At 40.7% G+C, this 23,433-nt stretch overlaps 1 long non-coding RNA gene across 1 annotated transcript; it reads left to right on the forward strand.

Annotated features, from left to right (window-relative positions):
- The first annotated feature begins 209 nt into the window (after positions 1-209).
- LOC134485998 (uncharacterized) lies at positions 210-17,809 on the forward strand. Its single transcript, XR_015678357.1, has 5 exons — positions 210-404; positions 622-732; positions 7,272-7,447; positions 9,965-10,048; positions 17,019-17,809. It is a non-coding gene; the product is annotated as an uncharacterized LOC134485998 (long non-coding RNA).
- The last annotated feature ends 5,624 nt before the right edge of the window (positions 17,810-23,433 follow it).

Here is a 23,433-nt window from a genome sequence, read left to right on the forward strand (position 1 = left end):
AAGAGAGGAAAGTTGACTACAATTGCAAGTCATTGGGCCAACCTTCTAAGGTAAAGTAAGGAATGTCCCAGAATTGTTTCACTTGGAAGACAATGGCTGATTTTCTCCACTGACCTATTTCCCAGCATCCGAGTGTGACATCATAATCAGGAATGCCATTGTTATGTTATGTACATGTGAGTCCAAAAGTTGTGTGTATGTGTATAGTCTGGAGCTTCAGCAGAACAGCCAGAATCACCAGCGCAGAGCTGATCAGAGCCCAAGAGACAACACCGCACAGTAGAGAACTCAGGAAGGGTAGGCACAGAAGAAGAATGAAGCTAGAGGGCAAAAGGAGGAGAGCTCCAGTTTTTCCTGATCGTCTTTCCAGGGAGTTGCTCTGAGGGAAAGTAAAGATGAGATAGGTAAAATTCTTTTCAGACTACTGAAACCTGGTAAAATAAAGGAATGGTATACTATCTCCTCTCATATCAGAATGCCAAATAAGATTTTTTTTAATTTCATTTTCGACTTCTCAAGTTGCTTTAACCTTCACTATATCGTAGCAGGGCAGTAAATGATTTGGGGTGTTCTTTTAAAGCTAACTTTAAAATCTTTAAGAAAGAATTATTTGATGTTTAGCTGTTTCCAGAAACACTGTTGACCCTGAACGAATGGTCTACACGAGCTAAGGATTCCCTGAGGCTCCATACCATCGGGATCAGAACCTCCACAAGAGAACAGCAGGTTCAGGCAAGTCACTGTGCTGAGACACCACTTGGGGCCAGATTTTAATAGCTGACAGCTCATAATGGATTGACAAAAGCAAAACATCATTAACTTGAATCTACAAAGTCGACATTTCCATATGCAAATAGGAACTGGCACATATGTGCTGTGTACAAGTCTCATTGCTTGTTTAGTTGTCTGTGTGTCCTTTCGTTTGCTTGCCTTTGTCTAAGTTCCCAGTGGACAGAAAACACGTCTGGAAGCCCACTTTGCAGAACAACAACAGGTGCACAGACTGAGGCCTGACTAAATACTTTCCGGTGCTAATGATGGTTATATTGTTGATTTTTTTTTCCCTTTCACACAAAGCAGTGTCAGCACACAGGAGTAAAGGAATTGTCAGGAACAATATGTTTGAGCAGTGGGACATAAAGGTTAGCGTGTATTTATGTAACCAGGGAAGACTGAGCTGACCCTGAGAGTGGGGTTTCTGGAAAAAGCTTTCAACATCTTTGCTCAAGTCCATAAAATCGATTTGTTTAGATGACATTGCCTACATTGTAAATTAGATAATGCTCTCTTATTTATTCAGAAAGATGGAGCTGTGAAATTTCATTTGTTTATGCAAAGCCCTGATATATTTATAATACATACACTTCTAATTCTGTGCGCGTGCATGTACACACACACACACACACACACACACACACACACACACATCTAATTTGGGCTGTGATAAAATGGTTTAGCATTTCCAGTTTGTAGATGCTTCTTGAGAGATGATACCTACCTTACAGATTTGTGCAAATCAGATTAAATATGAGCAACTCGATCAACCAATTTAAGGCGTAACTATCTAATAAAATATATGTTCGACTAGGCTTAGGTGACTTCAGGAAATAGTCAACTATAAGATGGCCTTTGTGAACAAAAAGAATCTAGAATCCAGTGTGTCTGTGAGAGCACACAGATAGATCTCCTGGTGAGATCTTTGACTCTTGCCTTTCTGTTTCCTGGGCCCTATCCTGTTTAGCTTGTCTCTCTAGTCTGCTGTGTGTACAAATGTTGTGTGTTAAGATCAAGGGGTGGACACCTGGTTCATGTCTCAAAGTCCCATCATTCGCTCTCATAAAGATTTTGCTCTGGGCATTGCAGCTGGGATTCTCTCCATTCTTGACTCAACTACTGAACAGTTACACAGCAAAGAGTAATGAAGGCCGTTCCCCCCTCCCCACCAACCCTGCTTCCTCTCCACCTTACATCCTCCTGTTACCAAAGGGGAAACACATGTTTGCAAACTCGATTTTTGCTGATGAAAATTTGGTTCAATTTCACAGCTTGACTTCAGAATTTTCCCAAGTGATGGTAAAATTCCATTCTCTTGCCAAACAAGAAAATAATCTATGAGTCTGTTTGGGAAGAAAACCTCCAGGTTCCCCTCAAGACTCAGTACCCGATAAATATAATGAAAAAAATTGGCATGTCAGCCTCTGCTAGTCAAGGTATTACCTTGCTTAATGATTGCAAATTCAGGAAAAAAAATATTTAATATGAGTTAAGGGAACATTAATTTACTAAAATGTCCTCTTATGTACAGATGTTTACAGCAATAGTTTTTGAAGCTAGACCAGCAAACCTAGAGGTGAAGCTTGTGAGTGGCTTAGAGTCAGTAGTAGGATTATAGCTGGATGAAGATCTCAACATTAGCATCACCCTTGCATTAAAGCATCCTACTGTTTGCTTCAATAGCTCATCTCCCTTAGTGCAAACCTTTGTTTCCTTGTTGGCTCTCTGTTCCACTCTAAGCCTAAATTCCCTGTCTTCCCCTAGCTCACCACAGCCCAGATTAAAACCCCTTTCTACAGGTCACTTTCATTAAAGGCGTCATGAAAACAGAAGACTTGTAACAGGTCGGAAAGGCATATACTGATTTCCCAGCAGCACCAGGGGAAGCCTTCCTACTCTTTGGGGTTTTATCCTTGTGGTTAGTTTCAGCCAAACAACCTTAGCACCCAACTGACCCAACCACCTTACCTGGAGTTTAATGGCTGGTATCAAAAGACAACTAAAAGCCCTTGAGATCTTTCTGCCCTGGGGACGGTTTTGGATGTAACCTGGTTTATTGGTTTAATCCCCAGGCAAACCTACTGACAGGCTAATCAGGATGAGAGGAACAACTTCCTTTGTCTGAGTAAGTCTGTGAGAAATTGTTTTTCTGGGTGTTTTATAGTCCAACCCCTCCAAGGGCCTGGAAGAGCTCTCCAACCAGGGCACAGATATCCAAGGAGAGCCTGTTTGTTTTATGGTTATTTTTATCCCACAATAAACAGCTTAAATTTGCAGACTATACTTTTTGACTATAAAGTGGGTTATTTCTCAAGATGCTGGAACCTTCCCATAACAGATGGAATAAATAGAGGAAAGTGCTGAGAATACACCACTGAAATTCTGATTTATTCAATCATTAACAGAAAAGAAGTGCAATTTCAATGGTAATAGAAGGAAAACCCAACTGTTTCTGCTTGCCTTCTGAAAACTCGTTTTCTGTGGAGAATGCTGCTCTTAGGCAAACACCTATTTAAACCTCGGCAATGTATAATCTTAACTTCAGGCAGCATGGTTGCATAAGCTGGGTGATTTGTAAAACCTCTGCAATGAGGGATGAAATATTAACGTTCCCCAGCATAAGCAGCACCAGCAGCCCAAACCCTCGTGCATGGGATGGGAGGTACAGTGGACCCAGGAAAGGCGCTAAACCCTTGTCAGTGTCCTTCAGTGCTTCTCCGGGCACCTGCTTGGAAGCAATTAGAAGCACATACACAGTCCTGGGTAAGCTCGGCGGGTTGGGCACTAAGCCGGCAATGGTCAGTCCGGTGCATCCTAAACCGCAATTAGGAAGTAGGGCAAGAGAAGCTAAAAAAAAAGAAAGATAAAAAGACATAACAAAGAGGAAGACGTGAAAGGATTGCTAGGGAAGGGGAGATAAAAACAGGTCACAGCGAGGCTGAATGTGATCAGAATGTATTCATGACCTGTAAGAAAGTGTCAACCTCAGATCCACTGTTAAGTGAAATTAATACATGCTAATAAAAACTCTTAACGAAGATATTTAAGGGCAACAATGCTTTAAAAAATATCAGGAGGCTGCTTCCGCGTTGGAAACCATATTCAACGCTTCTCGAACCAGCTGTTTGAATACAATAAAGTTAAGTAAAATAGTGTTACTTTTTTTTAAAGGGGCAGGAAGCCTAAAAGGAAAAATGTCACAATGCATGGGTGTACACAAAGTCTGTGAAAATTCATACATGCCTATACACATCCATGAGCAGAATGTATCTAAAGTGGAATGTCCACCTGTTTTGCTTTGCCTGCCACATGAAACCCATAGGATGTAAAGATTTCAGGACACATGTGTTCTAACTGTTCATAGGGCTTACAACCTTCAGTTGGGTAGACTAACTGAACTGGAGCCTGGGGCATGGCTCTGTGACTAATTCACGATGTGACCTTGCCTAACTCAATTTTGTAACCTCCCGAGGTCCCCTGTTTTCGTTTGGAACTTGGAAATTGGACTTCTAAAGGGGTCTGTAAAGAAGCCCATCCAGCTCTGACCGTCTGTAATTTTAAGATCTTGCTTCTGTTTGTGTCCAGTCGAGCACTTGTCTTCATTTAAATGAAGTATGTCCACACAGAATTGTGTTTGTTGTATTTGACCGTGTCTATCAAGCCAGAGAGAAATGGTTATGATCCCAAGCCTTCTGCTTTACCCTTTATCATCTGTGTTTACATCGTATTAAAAGTTCCCTAAGAGCAAGAGTTTTTATCCACTCACCCTAAAATGTAAATTCAGTGAGGCCATTTGGAGGTGGGAGTGTCTCTAGGTCAGAGCCTTACAACACTGCCCAGCCTACTCTGAGACGCCTGGCTTCCAGTGACTCCCATGCTTTTGCCTGCTGAGGAGCTGGGCAATGAAATCACGGATATAAATTTCCAAAACGGTATACATACATAGATATAGGTACAGATACAGATTCAAATCCAGACACAGACACAGAGGTAGCTAGATATACAGATGAGATTCACCAATGTCATAACTATCTATTACTTTATCTCTTCCTGGGTTAAGTCTTTAACGTTGTAGATTCAGAATACGTTTCCAAAGTATTCTTTTTAAGAATTTTAACAAGGACACACACACACACACACACACACACACACACACACACACAGGGAGAGAGAGAGAGAGAGAGAGAGAGAGAGAGAGAGAGAGAGAGAGAGAGAGAGAGTCTGGATAAATTTCTTAAACCTACCTGTTCGGAAGTCTCTTCTCATTACACCAATGGACTACTACATCTTTAACTCAAGCCATGGACTTCTTAATACTTTTTTAAAGATTATAATGTAATTATATCATTTATTCTTCTCAATTATTCTCTCTTATCCCTCCCAATAATTTCCCTCTGCTTTGTTCTCTTTGAGACCCATGGCCTGTTTTTAAAACTCTCTCTCTCTCTCTCTCTCTCTCCCTCTCTCTCTCTCTCTTCCCCCCCATGATATATATATTATATATATATATATATATATATATATATACATATATATATATATATAAACTAAAGGCGATGAGACTGTAGAATATTATTTCTATGTTTTCAGTGCAGATCATTTGGTAGTAGATAACCAATCGATGTTCTCTTCCCTGGGGGATGAAAAGCACGCTGTCCAATCCCTGAATAGCTGCGGCAGTTTAACCCTCTTGCTTCTCTGTGCGCACACAGTGTCACGCCTATCTCTCATTGCAGGTGTGTTTCATTTGGGTTTGTTTACCAAGGAACTCCATGATTGTAAAAGGGCTATTATGAATAAACAAATGCCTGAAATGAAGTGAAGCCTTGATTTATTTGGGTAGCACCATTTTCCAGGCCCGTAAATCACATTTTGGTATCTATTTACCTTAGCATTCTTTCTGAGGCACTGGCACCAAGACTGACGAATGGGAATCAAATGAAGTGTGCTAAGCGTCTCTGTCGGAGGGCTTGGCGGGCTGTGATTTATCTCTGCAATACATCACCCAGCTTGCTTTCCTTTACTTCTCTTATTTAGTATTTTCACAAATCATATCAATTGGCCATTAACCGTGAACTCTAAACAGTAGTAAATTAATGAAATAAGCAACATCTACAGAGATCATCTGCCCCCGATTTGATTAGAGCCATGTTGGTTGGGTCAAACCATTTATAGATGAACTTTATTTATTGGACAAGCAACGTCATAGGTTCTCCACCATTGTGATGCAGGTATCTTGAGTGATAGTAATGAAACGCTTAAAGCTGATTCTACCTCAATCACTAAGAATGCTCATGGAATCTCCTGTGACTTCTGGGGAACTCCCCTATTGGGAGCAGCCGCACACTGGTAGAAAGTGCCATTCTTCCTTCTTCTGGGGAAGAGTAAACATGGGGTGGGGGGCTACTGGGATCACTTAGTGATGGAACTTCTTGGGTGCAGGGGTAAAGTCGCCTCTTGGCACACAGGTGACTATCCCAGCTTTGCCTTATGCATGCCCCCCTGTATCCTTCTGTGTCTGAGCCATTGTTGTCTGCACTGGGTCCCCCATCAGAAGAACAGAAAAACATTAACCATAGAACCCTCTCTGTAGCTCTAAGTTATATATTATATAGAATAAAATATCCATTAAATAATCAAATTAGAAGGAAAGGAAAGGACGGATGAAAGGAAGAATGAATGGACAGATGGATGGATGTATGTATGGATGGATGCATGGATGCATGGATGGATACCTGGGTGGATAGGTAGGTAGGTGGGTGGATGAGTTAAAAAGATTGGCTGTCCACTTATGTATTGTTATTTGGTGATTTTTGTGCTCCATTATATAAAAATATTGTAACACTGAGTATGAAGAGAAAGGAGCTAGAGATTAGCAAATAAAACACACCCAGGTCTGTGTGTTTCAACATGCATCATACAACACGGTAATACCTTGGCCAAAAATGCTTAGAAGAAACAATAAGTTTATATTGTTATCTCTTATCCAGAATGTTTGGATGTGGTTCTGAATGCACCTGAGAGAAGAAAGTGTTTTCATTTACTCTCATTATGTGTCCCACATCAGCTCTCTTTTCTTCTCCCCAGCATACCACAGGGTAGTTTGAGAGATGCTACTCTCATATGCTCCCAGGATCACCCTCCACACCTAACTCCTTCAGAGATTATTAATAGGAATATGTGTGCCAGGCAGGATGAACACACACACACACACACACACACACACACACACACACACACACAATTGCTAAGCTTATCAAAGGAATTCTTCCCAGAGTCTTTAGAATACACTAATCGGAGAGGGGTAGGTAAGAGCCCACAGCTGATTACAGCAGACATACTCATGAACAGGGCTTTCCCTTATGGATTTCAGAGACCTTAGATGGCTTTGGGAACCTGCAGTCTCCCTTGGGAAACATGGAAAGTTCATGTGCCCTTTTTGCCCAAAATGGTTTTCTTGTGTATGGATCACAGTGATAAAATCTCTCTGCAATTAGGAATGATGCCACAAGGACCTTTCTTGGGTCCCTGCGATACTGGCTAGCTGGGACACCTTGACAACTTCCTGTGCATGCACTGTCATCTGCAGCAGCCACTCATGCTCCCTACCACGTTGACTTGTTTCCTGGTCACTGTCTCAATCCAGGGTTTTCCAACTTCTTCCATTTTTGAGGTATGTGTGTTTCCTTCATGTTTCTTCATTGAGAACTCATGTTTGGTCTCTGTGATTTTAGTTAACATCTTTAGACTCTGCCTTCTTCCTCTATGTGTTTCCATAGGTGAAGAGACTTCGATGCTTCTGAATGTACCTGCATATTGTCTCATAAAATCCCCCAATATATTTAGTTTAATAGCTTAAGACTAAATTTAGTATCTATTGTAAACCAAATCTATTTAATAAGGACCTCATTACTCTATGCATTAGCAATAATTACCAACTCAGATATGTCTCCTTATCAGTAAGTTAAGGAAACATCAAAATATACAATTGTTTGTATTTTTTACACAGGTGTTTACTATGCAGCCTGGGATCACCTGGTCTGTAATACATGAAATGTGTAACAGTCCTCTTGCTTCAGCCTTTGAGCATGTAGATTTCAGATGTTCATGACACATTGATCAAACCTTAGGTTTCTCTGGTATTCTCTCTCTACTAAACCCACTGGGTCATTCACGTAGTTCTCCACATCATCAATCAACCAACGATTGACTTCTTACAGTCTGGCATTTCGGTAAAGATGAATTTAAAGCTGATTAATTTTAAGGACTCCACGATGTAACCCAAGAAGTAGGAATGCAAACGAAGTTTAAATTAGATAACTACAAGGCTTTGAATGAAACCGTTGCCTAAGTCGTCATAGGACAGAGGAAGTCCAGGAAGGCATATGGTGGGGTAATATCAGACAAGTGTTCACATGAGAACTGATTTCTAGGATATGTTTTGAAAGGAAGGTCAAAAAAATATTTCAGAAAATAAATATTTATTAGTTTTGTTAAAGCATGCAAAAAATAACTCTTTTACATGCCAGGAGAAGGGGCAAGCAGGAACCCTAAGGTTTGAAGGAATTGGTAGGAAATCAGCAAAATGACGTCCAATCTGGCTTAGTGGGAAGCTTCAACAATTTGTCGAACAGTTTGGACTTGGTCCAAAGTTTCGGGAGAGCACCATAATTTTAGTAAAATTGCATTTGTATGTTAGCGTGGTCAAGTTGATACGAGAAGGGAGTGCTGGAAGAGAACAGCAGCTCTCTCTTGGATTTTCTGATTCTGGTGTTCTGTGCTAATTCTGCTGCTGCTGTGTACTGTGGTCAGACTTCACTGCACAGTTAGAAAACATCCCCCGATATCCCGTTAGACCTGTCGCATCAACACTAAAACTTTCTGCCCGACTTTCATCCACTTCGTTATTTACTTCAGCATCTGTTACTCCCTATATGCATAATAAATATTTTAATAAGGCAACCCAACCAGAAGGTGAAGGTTTCATAGCAAGTCTTGACAGAGTGATGGGGGGGGTGTAAATCTTAGGGAGAGTAAAAGCTTGGAGCAGAGAGAGCAGGATGCCCTGGCTAAGCTCAGATGGGAAACCTTGGTATTATCCACACTCAGGTGTACCTCCATTTCAGCCTTCTACGACCAGCCATGATGTCTCCAGCACACACGTGTAACTTAGATCTCACTGGATCTTGTTCTGGTTAGACATCCTCCTTATCTCTACTCAGAAAGTATTCACAGAGACTCAGTGAGTTCATTAGGACACTCCTACCGCATAGACGCCTTCGCTGCATACACACACACACACACACACACACACACGCACACACACACACACACACACACACACACACACACACACACACACTCTTTGCATTTTAACCCAGGTTCATACTATCCCACACCTGCTTCCCTATTGGTTGAAGAATCACATCTTCGATGACGTCTGCCTTTTCTGTTGCATGTAGAATAATTCTAAACATTCTATAAATCTACTGCAGAATTTATCTGTCTTTTAGCTTCTCAACACAAAAAAAGGAGACAGTTACATGAATACATGGAAAACAAGACAACGTGTAATTCGGTGATTAAAGTTCTAGAGTATTTGTGCTAGTGATCATTTTAGAAAGTGGTCACCTCACATGACGGCCAATGACTCCTGACAGTTGAGAACAGGAAGCAGGTTCGAGGTTCACTGCATTTTTGAGGTAGCGTGGGTTACATAGCAAGTCCTAAGACAGCCCAGGGGTAGGGATGGAAACTGCCTGGGGAGAAAAATAGAAAAATAGCTGAAATGTTGAATATTTGATTAAGACAAATGTTGAAGAAAATACGACTATAAATAGCCAAGCTTTAGGATTTGGCAAATATAAAGTCATTACCCTTGAGTCTTTATATAGAAATATTTTTATATCTTAGAGAATTTTACAGGGAAATACTGTGAAAAGAATTAAATGTTTACTTTTATGATTTCAGACAGTAAATGCCAGTGCCTACATCAGCCATTAATTAACACGTTTTAACTTGCGGTACCTGTGCTATAGTGGGTGACGCTATACCCAGGCAGCATTGGTGGGTTTTAAAAAGAAACAAAAGCACTTGCGTGTGGGGGGGGATGGGGTGCTAGAATCTGAGGGAAGGGAATGGGATTGAATTGATCAAACTTATGATAAGCATGTATGAATTTCTCAAACAGTACAAGAAACTTATATAAAAGATGATGACTCAGCATGGTGAACACTTCTTTCTACAGAAAATCAAGCGAAGAAAACCTGTCCAGGTAAAGCATTTGTTGAGAATTTCTGTAGCATCCCCACCAACTTACACTTAGGTGACCTTGCCAAGTGAGTGGCTTCCCTCTGCAAAGTAACACAGTCTGCTGCAGATCTGGCGTCCCACGTTGCCCAGAATAAGATAATCTCAGTTGCAATTCACGTCTTTTTTGCGAACAGAGCTGCTCCTTCACCTCAGACACAGCTAGCATGTGTTGCAAAATCTGACAGATTCAACCCAAATCAATGCATGTGGAAGAATTGAGAGTACCTCAAAGTGCAGCTGTTGTCAGCCACCCTGCCTCAGTTTACACAGCAAACTGCTTGAAATGAGGACTTGGTTCTGAAGTTTGAAGCCAGGGTGTAAGCAAGGGTCATTTGCTCTCGGGGCTGAGAGAAGGATTTGCTTGACAACATTCTCTTTGGTTTGTAGATAGCCATCTGCTTGTTGGCACATTATTCTCCCTGTATGATGGTCTGCCCTCTAATTTCCTCTCTTTACATGGGCATCAGCCATACCAGATTAGGGCAAATCCTATTGACCTCATCTTAAACTGATTACTACTGCAAAGACTCTCCTTCCAAGGAAGGTCACATTTATAAGCACAGAGGTTGGATTTCACCAGAAGAGCAAAGGAGGGGATTGGTTCAGTACATAACACACTTTCTCATTTTTATTGACTCGTGGCTTAAAGTTTTACTTATTTTCTGTATATGCATGAAGTGATATAAATTTGTATTAGTAAGCGAAATTGTTGCTAGTTTTTCAAACCTAAATGGATTTAAATAGTTAAGAGAAATACTCGAAACTTAGGGTTTATTGTTAGCTATTTTAATTTTGACAATCAACAGTTTCCACAATATAATATAGAGTGTGAATTATGGAATGCCCACACATCCTGCAAGCACCAGAACTGATGGCACTGAATGCTACTTCATCCATAGGCAGAGTAAAGCATTGTTGGCCTGTTGTGTAGATGCTGGAAAGTGCTCAGACCTCCAAAGTGTGTGGCTAATTTGCAGATGAGGTCTGATATCTCAGAAAAATTTCTACCTCACAGTAATGTACAGATATTCCAGACAGTGAGGGAATATCAAACCAGTTATCAGCTGAAAAACTGTCAACTATAACCTTGCGAGTTTTCTTCCATTCAATGGCCTGGTAGACCATTCATTTCTTCCATTCATTGTCCGACACGTTCCCTGTCTGTCACCTCCACAGGCATCGTAGCACATTTTCTGATGCTAGAACCAGAGAGCAAAAACTGAATAAATTATTTAAAAATTGAAGTTTACAGTCTGGATTTTGAGGCCCATACCTATAATCCAAGTTCTGCGGAGGGGGATGCGGGAAGATATTGAATTCAAAGCTGGCATCACCCACACAGCGAGTTCTAGATCAGCCTGGGCTATACAGCATGATCCATCTCAAAAACAAATACAAATGCTTGTTGGCTATGCTTCTGAAAAATTCTTTACTAAGGAACTATACCAGATAAGAGAGATAAGAGCCTTTTTACTACCTTACAACATGGCAGAGGGCCAGAGGTTGGCAGCTACAAGGAAAACGAAAGTTGTTGGGTAAATGCAAGAGAATACCTACCCAAATGAGAAGGTTCCTTGCATTATAGATGCATTTATCCAGTCGTGATAGTGGAACATGCATGACTTGACAGCTTTCAAAGGTCTTGCTCCTTCTTATGATCATTAAATTTTAGCATGAACGTAGGTGGAGACAATCAGATCATAGAACCAATAAATCATGATGTGCACATCTCTGTGGCTTTCCATGTCCAATGAAGCCGTTATCTTTTCCTAAATAGCCAATTTATGACTTTGACTTGATACATACCTTAATTTCTTTATTCAATAAAAATGAAAGGATTCTATGCACCAATCATTTTTGAAAATTATTTGAAAAAATTTAATAAAGAACAAAATATTAGTGTCCTGGCATGTTTAATCTTGAAATACAAGGTAATGTTATTTTGGGTTTCTATAAACTGTCACTTACACAACACCCAGAGACAGAATGCAAAAAGAACACTAGTCTTGTGACAGTGCCTCTTGGAGACCTTTGCATAATGATTACTACTCCTTGCTCACTACCTGAAAACCTTGCTGTAACCTTCAGGGACCTCTTTTATTCTCTCCCCATATTTATTGCATTCTTACTCCTCTGCCTTAAGGCAGCCACACTTATGGTCCTTCGAAAATGCTGACCATTAACCTCTCTTAAGTTTGCATGTCTGTCTCTCTTCCAAGTAGAGAAACAACGACCCCTTAGTCTCCCACTAGAAATATCCCCAGGGATGTTCCTTTAATACCAAGCTAAGCACAATACTTCGCATCATGTCCATTGTCTAATTTATAAGAGCTGTAAATAATTATGTGTCTATGTCTCTCAGGGTATTGAACTCTATTAGAGCCAAGATTCCATAGGATTACTGCTCTCGCCTTCAATCTAGCATGCTACTGGATACATACAAAGAATTCAATGCATATGCTTGGAAAGTGAATTAGAAATGAGAATACTCGACTGTTGATGAGGATTAAATTAAGTGAGTTTGCAACGGACACCAGTGTAGGTGGTAGTAGTCTGGGCGATTGCTACAACACTTCAGAGATAATTTCCAAGCTATAATACCTTTCCTGAGCATTCATTGCAAGTTAATACTATAAAATACTTCTGGGAATCAGAATACCTTTGTCAAACAAGCCTGTCTGTATACTTTCTACATCTAAGAGATTCATAATGTGATTTAGGAGCTCCTCTTAGGAGTTCCAAGAAGTCTTCCCATAAAGGAATAGTTTTATCTAGTCTTTTTATCCCCAGAGCAGCTAACAGCACAGAGAAGTGCTTGTGGGGAAATGTCATTTTACCACATGACAACCCAGGTCCTCATCCTTATATTTTAAAGTCCCTTACATAGAAAATTCCATTCTGTACTGTTCTTTGTCTCAAAAGAGAGTCTGAGGACCCTACCTTTTGTTGTTTTATGACTTCGCTATTCTAACTTGCTTTCCTGCGTCTGTAATAATCCTGCGTCTGTAATAAACACTATCAGCAAAATCAACATGGAAAGGTTTCTTTCAACTTAAAGGTTAAATAGCACACCATGGGGATAAACCAGTGTGGGAACTCAAGTTCATTGTCTGAAGGCAGGAACTGAAGCAGACCCAGCGGTAGAACACTGCTTACTGGCTTGCTTGGCTATTTGGCATAGTCCAGATCCATCTACCAAGGGATGGAACTGCCCATATGGACAGGGCCCTCTTACATCAAGTAGCAATTCACAGCCATAGCCATAATCTGATCAAGGCAATTCTTGAGGTTTTCTCTTCCTAAGTGACTGTAGGTTTAAGTCATGCTGAAAGACAAAGCCAAATATATGACACTGAATGTTGGTATATATAAGTAAGCATCTTAATAAAAGTCTCTAGGTATTCTAAGAGATGTATATAACTTTGGATAGCTGGATTTTACTATCTGTAGACTTCTATTGCTACAAACTGTATAGAATCGCTTTAGCCTAACTATAAGGTTGTAAACCATAAGGGTACAAACATTTTGAGCTTCATGCTTGTTTACTTAGCTACATATAGCAATGCACAACGTGTTCCCCTGTTACTCGTTTTTATAACATATGGTAAAATAAAAACTTCAAAGAATGAGATAAAATCGATTTAAACGGAGGCCCGGATCTCTCCTCTCTTCCTAGGTTGTAAGCCTGTGTTTCACCTTAGAAATAATTATTACAACTCTCCCAGGTTTAGAGCAAGACTCTGGAAAATGGCCTAAGAACAAGTGCAGAAGCATTGGAAGGCTTTCAGTTTTCCTTCAAACAATTCAGCTCCTGTGTCTGAGGTGTGGTCAGATTAGATAGGTAGAAAGATCGAATGTGAGTTTGTAGAGAAGATACCAAAAATCTTTGTTTCAGAAATGAGAAATGGGGGGTTGGGGATTTAGCTCAGTGGCAGAGCGCTTGCCTAGGAAGCGCAAGGCCCTGGGTTAGGTCCCCAGCTCCGAAAAAAAGAACCAAAAAAAAAAAATGAGAAATGGTGAAACTTCCTGTCATGGAGATGCTAGCTTAGCCTGTCTGCTTTGCCCTGGATCCTCAGAGGGTGTGGCAGCAAAAAAAAAAATCATCAACAACAACAGAAAAAGAACATGTTTCTCTAAAAGACCAAGCTATCAGGGCTATTAAATAACTTAAGATGTGAATATATCACAGATTTGGAAAATAGAGTTATGAAGGACCAGTTAGGTATTTTCTTACTATGTTCAACTCAGGGATAATTCTGGAAATAAGGCTAATAGCATTCTCTGTGCTACACCCACCTGCTAAAAGTCTGTGTGCGGTACACATTGATTCTCTGCCTTGCAGAGACTCAGGTCAGAGGGCACACCTTAGATTCATGGAGTTTGGAGTGTAGAAACTGCTTAAATATGAAATTGTTTATCGCTCAAGGAAAAAAATTGCCAGCATCCCAGTGAGCAGCTTTAAAGAAGGGAGGCTGCCTAGGCCTTGTCAGAAAAGGGAAATGAGATGAGATGAATTTGCGTAGTAAGCAAATTATAGGCTATATGATTGAATCATAGCACTTCATCTCTTGTAAGAGGACTTATCTCTATCATTTCTGAATTATCTAATTATCTAGCTTATCTCAAATTCCACCTCAAATTAAAATACTCAGAACAATGACAATATACTCAACATTAAACTCATGGTATTCCTTTAACATTTTGTTATTATTATTTATTTACATGTGTGTGTATTTGTACCTGTTTGTGCCTCTCTGTATGTGTCTATGTGTGTGTTTCTGTGTATACGTATGTTTCTGGGTGTGTTTCTGAGTATGTCACTATTTGTTTCTCTCTGTGTGTCTGTGTGTCTGTGTGTCTATATGTCTGTGTGTGTGTCTACTCACACGTGTGCAAGAACTCGTGGAATGCAGAAGAGGATGTTGGCTCTTCCAGAGCTGGACGTAGCATTGGTTCTGAGCACCCAGTCATGGGTGCCTGGAACTGAACACTTATTTGCTGTAAAAGCATCAAGCACTCTTAACGCCTCAGCCACAGATGATGCTTCTCACTGCGATGATTTGTGTTATTTTAACTATAGAATAAAGGAGTACTAGCCATGATCCAAAGTGTATGCTAAGAAGGACTAGATGTGTTCTGTTCAAACGTCATACAGATCCACTTGATGATATTAAAACCTAGTGACCATATATAAGCTGACAACTTTGATTAAGGAATTTTTAATTTGAATTTGACTTAATTCTTAGTTCAAGTGAAAAATCTGGTGGTAGGGTTTTCTCTCCTCTGCAGCCCTGTCAAACACTCTGATCCACAGAGATAGAAAGGGAAATTAAGCCAAGGAAATCCACCTTAAGTAAAATTTGATGGAAACAAACCCAAAAATACAGAAATAAAATACACCATGCAATTCACAGGGCAAAGCTAAATGTCTTCTGCATCTTATATTAAAATAAGTTCCACAAATTAAAATTTCAAAGAAAATGAGTTACAAATAATTCACCCATCAATCTTGATTTTGAATATTCTAGAATAAATGTTTGAGCTGCAATGCATTTGGGTCAATTGTCAAAGTCCTCCACCAGAGACCAGGTTAAAAATTAATCAGCAATAGCTTTTCCTGGACTTTGTGTGTTGTATTAGTCTAATCAGCTACTCCCCTGCGGGGGAAAGGCTGGAATTAGAGTTGTCAAGATGAAGTAAATTGGAAGTAGAAATGATGAATTCTCCCTTTTGCTCAAAAGAAACACAGATCTTTAAAAAGCAAATTTTCTTTTTACAAAGTGGAAATACTCCGATGTCATCTGATATGTTAAAGTAGAACCAACCATTACCCATTGAAAGTGAGAACCAGTCCATGAAGCAGGAAGAGTGGAACAGAACGAGTTTTCAGAAGACTTGATCTTCTAATTCATTCTCTGTAGAGTAACAAATGGTTGTCCTTTCATTGTAATGTATTTTCTAGCTCAATGACCCCACTCACATCTGCAAAAAATTTAGAAAATAACACTTGTCGTGAATGTGTTTTCAAGGTCTAGGAGAATGCAGATCCCTTAACTCTTTATGATTCTGGTGTAATCAAGGCTACGAAGAAATGACTTTCTTAACATGAAAGTCGGGCTAATGGGGAACACCTGTGGAATCATAAACTTCCCCAAACCAACATCATTTCCCATACATACAACAAAGATAGACCATCATCAAACACCTTCCACTTGGGGGGAGAGCAAGCTACAAAACAATGTACAATCATCCTGTGTTACAAGGACATATCTTTCTTACCAGGTAAGCATTGGGGTCATTAACTTAACACCCTCGAGGCAAAGCTATAATAAACTATGGATCATAGCATGATGAAGGTCACAGGAGAGCCGTTTAACTGAATTCCTAACATGAGCTATTCATGAAAACAAAAGACATGACTGAAGTGTTTCTATGCTTGGATGCTATAACATATTTTTAATAAAAATAACAGCAGTAATAGAAAAAGCAGAAAAGAAAGGCAAGTATCCCACTGCAGCTGAACCCATTTAACAGAGACTATCCATGCTCTCAATCCCTCAGGAAAAGGTGTGTGGTTAAACACAGGAGGAGGGCATTTCCTGGGTATGTGTCTTCCGTCATACTACCACCAGCAGAAACGACTACAGAAGGTGGCCCATTCATTTTTCCATAATAGACTGTTTTGTTTCCCTCCCATTGCCACACCCTTGGGATACTTTAATACTACTTCGGTGTAGTTCTCGGTGGGTAGCTTCAATAACTAGCAGCACAGCCCAAAGTTAACATTTTCCATGTCGCTAGAGTGTATGCCACATACTGTAAAATTTTATTTTTAAGGTTACCTTTTACAACATGAGCAATTCCAAACGGCCATTTCGTAAACATAAAATGCGCCGTATTTTTCTAAGATGTTCCTTTGTTTCTCAAATTAGCATGTCAAGACACCTACTCGATATAACTTCATCATGCTCTGGGAAGGACTAATGAATGAAAGCTAACAGCTCCCAGTCGGAGGCCGCGGCGGGTCTAGCTCACACCTAAGGCGATAGCAGATGCATAAGGGAGTTCTCTGAAAATATGTGCCCCGGAAGGTACGAGCTCAGATGAGACCTGGGTACAAGTCCTCACTGAAGAACTAAGAAGCAAAGGGAAAAATTTTCAGCTTCTAATTGTGCTGAGCAGAGAAGGAAGACACGGTCTTAGGTAACAATAACAATTCTTTTCAATAATCCCAACATACACTAGATCCCTGACATTCATCAAAGAGTTAACCTCAAGCACAGATAGAAGATACCATCTAAATAAAAACAGAAGACAAACAACTTGTATATAACAAAGGCTTGTAGGGGATATTTCTTGAAGCTGGAAGGACATTGGACCTCAATTGACTTTAGTTCTCTCTCGTTCTCTCCGAGTGTTATGTGAAAGGTTGAAGCCTGTGGACATGGGAAGCCAGATTCAAGTACAGAAATGTATGCACCGAGTTTCCTGTCATAAAGACCACGAGGAAATGGAAAGAGAGGATTCGAGGGGTAGCAAAGAATGCCCTAGTAAGATTTCCCTTAGCTGTGCCATTTAGCTAGGACCCAGAAATGAAGTTTCACTTGAGCATTTAAGAGAATAGAAAAATGGAAAAGTTGTATAAAGTCAATGGATAACAAGTGTTTCTCCCAATTAAAAATGTGCTTTGTCACCAGTGGAAGGGGAAGCCCTTGGCCCTACCAAGACTGAAACCACAGTGAACGTGATTGTTGGGGGGAGGGCGGTAATGGGGGTAGGATGGGGAGGGGAACACCCATAGAGAAGAGGAGGGAGAGGGGTTAGGGGGATGTTGGCCTGGAAACTGGGAAGAGGAATAACAATTGAAATGTAAATAAGAAATACTCAAGTTAATAAAGATGGAAAAAAAAAGAAAAAAATGTGCTTTGTCGTCATCAATAAAAATGTGGAAATGAAAAAGAGGAAACAGTAAATGCAAATCTACTTAAGTAATACCATTTCACAAATGTGGATTGAACCTTCACTATGAACAATGTACAGTTTCAGATACCAGATGAATCTGCATGAGAGACAGCATTCTCATTCTTAAATAGGCTTGGAAATAGACAAAGAAACTTGGACAATAATCCTACCCACACATTCACCCACAAGGGCAAGGTTATGAAAGCTTATGGCCCATGGTTCTAACCGAGCCTGAGAGTTCAGTTTTCCAACACAAATTTACAATTGACCTAGCGTGACTTATAGATAGGAACTCATGGTGCCTAGTGATAGGACAGAGGACGTGGTGACCATACAGCTGGAGAGACAGAATTGGTATAAAGTGGAGCTGTGAGCCAGCACTGTATTAGCAAGTATTAAGGATGTGCCACTGCGATGATTGATCGGGACATGGCTTGTTGGGTAAAGTACTTGCTTCACTAGTAAGGCTCTCAGTTTGATCTTCAGAGCCCACAAGGGGCTTGTTCTCTAGCCAGCCTCCCCTAATAGGATAGAAAATGGTACAAATAGAAAGTAGACTCTGGGAGCAATCTATGGTGCAAAAACATAGTGGAAACTGCATATCAGGAGACTGTAGTAAGAGACCATGCAGGCTGGGACACATGCTAGCATAGGCAAGGCAGCAGAAGGGGGCCATCTTAATTTCCTTTTCTATAAAATGGTGAGCTACAGAAGGCTTTAAGCAGACAAAGTGACATGAAGAAACTCAGTTCCCGCTTATGAAAGTCAAACTGGCCATGGTTTCATGAATGGAACACAGAAGAGAGATCAGAGGCAGTGAATACTAGAAATAGCTGGAAGCAGAAGTCAAAAGATTTCTTGCCAAAAGAGGCATTTTTTCACCACTTAAGTCATTCTGAAAGCTGAACATGCTCTTTCCTAAAAAGATATTCTTTCTAGGTGCTATAGCTTAATTTAACACCTTTCAACAGCCCAACCTCAATTAGCTGTTAAGTCTAGAGAGTGAAAAGAATTGATGGATTAAACGAGGGACTTCCTTTGAAGACATTTGATTCTTAGTAATATTCTGGATAAGAAACTAATAAAATGACAAACAAGAATCAAGTCTGATGGCACAAACAGGTCTCTAATCTTAGCATTCAGGAACCTGAGGCAGAAAGATCATACGTGAAAGGACCACCTGGGCTGCAAGAGATGAACAGAGAGGGAGGGAAGCTCATATATTCAGTGGATATTAAAGGCAACTGTCCATTTTTGGTAAGGCGTCTTTTAGAGATGAAGTAATCTTGAGCTGGGTGTGTAGTTCACGGGTAGAGCATGTGTGCCATTAACATTTGCAAGAATTAGGTTTAGTATCGAGCAGACAATAACAATGGGGGTGATGGTGATAGAAAAAATAGAGAAAAAATAGAATAAAAAGAAGGAAGAAAGAAAAGAAAGAATGAAAGGAGGAAAGAAAGAAAGAGAGAGAGAGAAAGAGAGAGAGAGAGAAAGGAAGTCAACAAGATTTCCTTTTCCCCCCAAATTTTTCATCTCATCCTTAAAGTCATAAGAGTCATATTGATCCTAGACTTATTTCTTCTGTGTTTGACCACATCACGGTGCTCGGTGCTCACAGTTGCTCTAGACGAGATACAAGCCCTGTGAGAAAGTCAACAGCTCAAGTGTTTCTCTATCGGGACACAGTCCTTGAAGTTTAACATTGCTCTCACTTCATTTGCTTCTGTGAGAACACCATTCTGAGGATTCTCTGCATAGCATCACTCAGTAGGTGCTCCCTCTGCCTGGACACTGTTATTTGCCTTTCTTCTAGATCCCTGAAATCGGTTCCATATGGAGCCCTGTCTGACTCCTAAAGCAACCCCGCCTCATATCCCCTGCCTTCCCATTGCTAAATCACATTTGTCTTCTAAATTGTTTCTGGGCTTACAATTAAAGTTGGCTATTTTCCCCCTCTCGCTTTTGTAATGGAACAAGTTTCAAACGGGGAGATACCTTTGTCTCAGTTTTCTTTTTCATTCCCTTGCCAATGTGATGCCACTTAGCATGCAATATGGTAGCCTTGCCCAAACCGACTATAAAATACCTGAGTAAGGCAGGAGCGAGTAGCTTGTTGGACATGGAGAGCGTCAGGTGACACTTCGTGTGAAAACCCTAAAGGAAGTATAGGACAGAAAGCCACAGTCTGATTTACTCAGTGTTGAACAATGAAACTGGGACAAACATGCAAGACTGTGGAATTCTACCATCCGCTAAAGACCAAGTTCATGAGAAGGGTGGGTTGTAAGCCAAAGTCCTTGGGAGTGCTGGCTTGCTTCCAGCAGGGATCAACCGCAGTGCAGCAAGCTCTAGTTCTGCCCTGCTTGGCAGTCCACAGCTTTGAGCCTTTATCTGCTGTCCACAGTCTCTGGTGTCTTTGTGCCCAAGTTGAAGAGTCAGTGTTTGATTCTGTGCATTTGCTGGGACACCATTATGGACAGACTGGTGCTTGGTGCCTGCATAAACCCTTATACATATGAAGAAAGAAAGAAAAAGGAATCAGGAATGATGGAAGGATAAACACTGACTTTCATAAGCGCTACATTTGAACCCTGCTATTTTACCTTTCCCTTCGGTTGTCTTGTGCAAGTTCAAGGTCCTGTACGTTTTTAGACTGCCCACGTTTTGTTCACAGGCCAACTGAACAGTAGACCGTAAGTGCTCCCATGGTAGACCGTGAGTGCTCCCAGAGTCTAACTCAATGGATCATAGACTAGTTCAGCTTTGATGCTCTGTGGTTGTGCATGTGTGCGTAGGAAAGCTTGTTATCAGTGCCATATTTCAGGTGTGAAGAAATCATCTACAAGTGTATAATGATAACACATTAATAAAAAAAGAATAAGATTAAGTATTAGAATCTTCCATACAATACCTGAAATAATGACCAGTACAATTAAACTAAATTTTGAAGATTCTTTCTTATGGTAACTATTGTCGAAATTTGAAATATATGTTACAAAAAAACTTTTCAATCATGGTCCACTTTCACACCTTATATGATGAAGTCCCTGGTAGATAGCTACTTAAAAAGAATGCTGGGTTCCCTTGAGGCTTATCTAACTATTAATCTGAAAGAATAATATATGGAGCATGTATGTTTGAGCCTTTTTCATTGTGGTGCTTTTAAATTTTCTCCTATTTAGGCAAAAAAGGTTTAATTCTTTATGATTACCACTTCTCATGGACCATGTTAATTCCACTTTAAAACCCATATTCTAGTAAATTATTCTTAACACCTATTTAGTTCTTTCTAGATTTTCTCAATGATCCTGTTCAGAATCTTTACACATGACCCATGTTAGGTAAATAAATAAATAGCTAGCCCTTTACTATTTAATATTTTAACAAGATTAATGAACTAATGTGTTGTTATAGTGTATAGTCTATGACAATCCACATTACTGTTTTTTATAAAGGCAATACAATGTCTTTTATAAAGACAATACAAATAAAAGAGTGCATGCAAACAATTTTGTAGGCTATCTCTCCTCGTGAAAATACAAGAGCATCTCTTTGATAACTATAGGGATTTTATTAGATTTTTCAAATTCACCTTGATGGCTTTTCTTTAATCAGTCACATATTAACACCAATGAGTTCTATCATGAGGACTGTTAGAAAGATGGCTGAAAGCTGCTTCTGCTGAGGTTCTGTCCAGCAGGGTTGGAAGCAAGTGCCTCTATCCTCCAGAGTGTGACAGCAAACTGACCTTTGGGAATAGGTGGGAAGGAACTGGACTTCGGATAGAAAGTGGGTTTGTCGTGTAATTTCTTTTTCTTTTCCATTTTTATTGAATAGTCTATGTATTTACATTTCAAATGTTATCCCCTTTCTTGGTCCCCCCTCCCATACTCCCCCTGCTTCTATGAGGATGCTCCCTCTCGCACCCTCCCACTCCCACCTCAACACCTTGCTATTCCCCTCCACTAGGGAAAAGAGCATTCACAGGACCAAGGGCTTCTCCTCCCATTGATGCCAGACAATGCCATCCTCTGTTACACATGCAGCTGGAGCCATGGGTACACCTTGTGCATTCTTTGGTTGGTGGTTTAGTCCCTGGGAGCTCTGGGGTTCTGGTTGGTTGGCATTGTTGTTTAAATCATTTTTTGTATTTATATTCCAGCCAGTGCCTATCCCTTGGTCCTGCCTCCCACAGTTCCTCATCCTATTCCTCCCCACTCCTTTGCCTCTGAGAGGGTGCTCCACTCCCACCAGGGTCCCCCTTCCCTGGGGCCTCAAGTCTCTCAAGGATTAAGCTCATCTCCTTGGACTGAGGCTAGACCAGGCAGACCTCAGCTATATATGTGCCAGGGCCCTCTACTGGCCCATGTATGCTCCTGGGTGGTGGCTCAGACTCTGGGAGCTCGCTGGGGTCTGGGTTAGTTAAGACTGCTGGTCTTCCTATGGGTCCCTCTCCCTTTCCGCTTTTTCCATTTCTTTACAGTGGTTATGCTGATATTTTTCAATAGAAGCTTTGGTCAGCTATTAAGTAAACAAATAATAGACTTTTAAAGTTGGGATGGTATGCAAGCAGAGTGCTTAAAAATCCGATTCCTGTCCTTAATATCCAGCTAACTTGTAGCCTTCAAAGAAGGCCAGAAGACCATACTCTCTGATACTGACCAGCCTCTAACCCCAAATGTTACATTTATTCAGTTTTGAAAGAAGAAGGATTTTAAGTTTAGGTGTAGATGTCCAAGTACTGATAAGACATGTGTAGTGTTTGCAGGTTTAGGGGCTTGTGGGGCTTGGAATTAGAAACACAGAACAGGGAAATGTACAGATGCGTGTGAAGGGACTTGTGAAGCGATTCTGCCTGTACCTGAAACCTTGCGCGCGCGCGTGTGTGTGTGTGTGTGTGTGTGTGTGTATGTGTGTTGGGGAGGGGGTGATTGAGCTGCACACATGGGTTCCATGAGTTCTACCAGAGAGGCCGCAGCGGTGTCTCTGCTGTGAGAGGGCAGAGGTGGGAGAGAGAAGGGAGATGACAGAGGTACAGAGGAATCTCACGCTGATCCGCAGTTCTATTTGGAGCAGAATACTGTGTATTTATAATGAGGTCACTTTCCCAACAGCAAGGATTACACTGTCCTCTTGGACTCTCTGTTCCTACTACCATTAGCACACAGCTATTTAACTGACACTTTCACACTCGGTTCTTCTTGCCCTGTATGGTTAGACACTGAGGATTCAAGTGTGAAACCTCACTGTGACTGCTTCAGCTCCAGTTCCCTGTTCAGGAATACAATGTCCCTTCCAGATGTCCCACCCCAAAAGACCGCTGACAAACTAAAGCATCCTCAGTGAATTAGCAAGCATTGTGTACACTGCCCAGGTTATTCCAGA

This window comes from Rattus norvegicus, chromosome 2, assembly GCF_021556685.1.
Source record: "Rattus norvegicus strain SHRSP/BbbUtx chromosome 2, alternate assembly SHRSP_T2T, whole genome shotgun sequence".
NCBI lineage: Eukaryota > Metazoa > Chordata > Mammalia > Rodentia > Muridae > Rattus > Rattus norvegicus.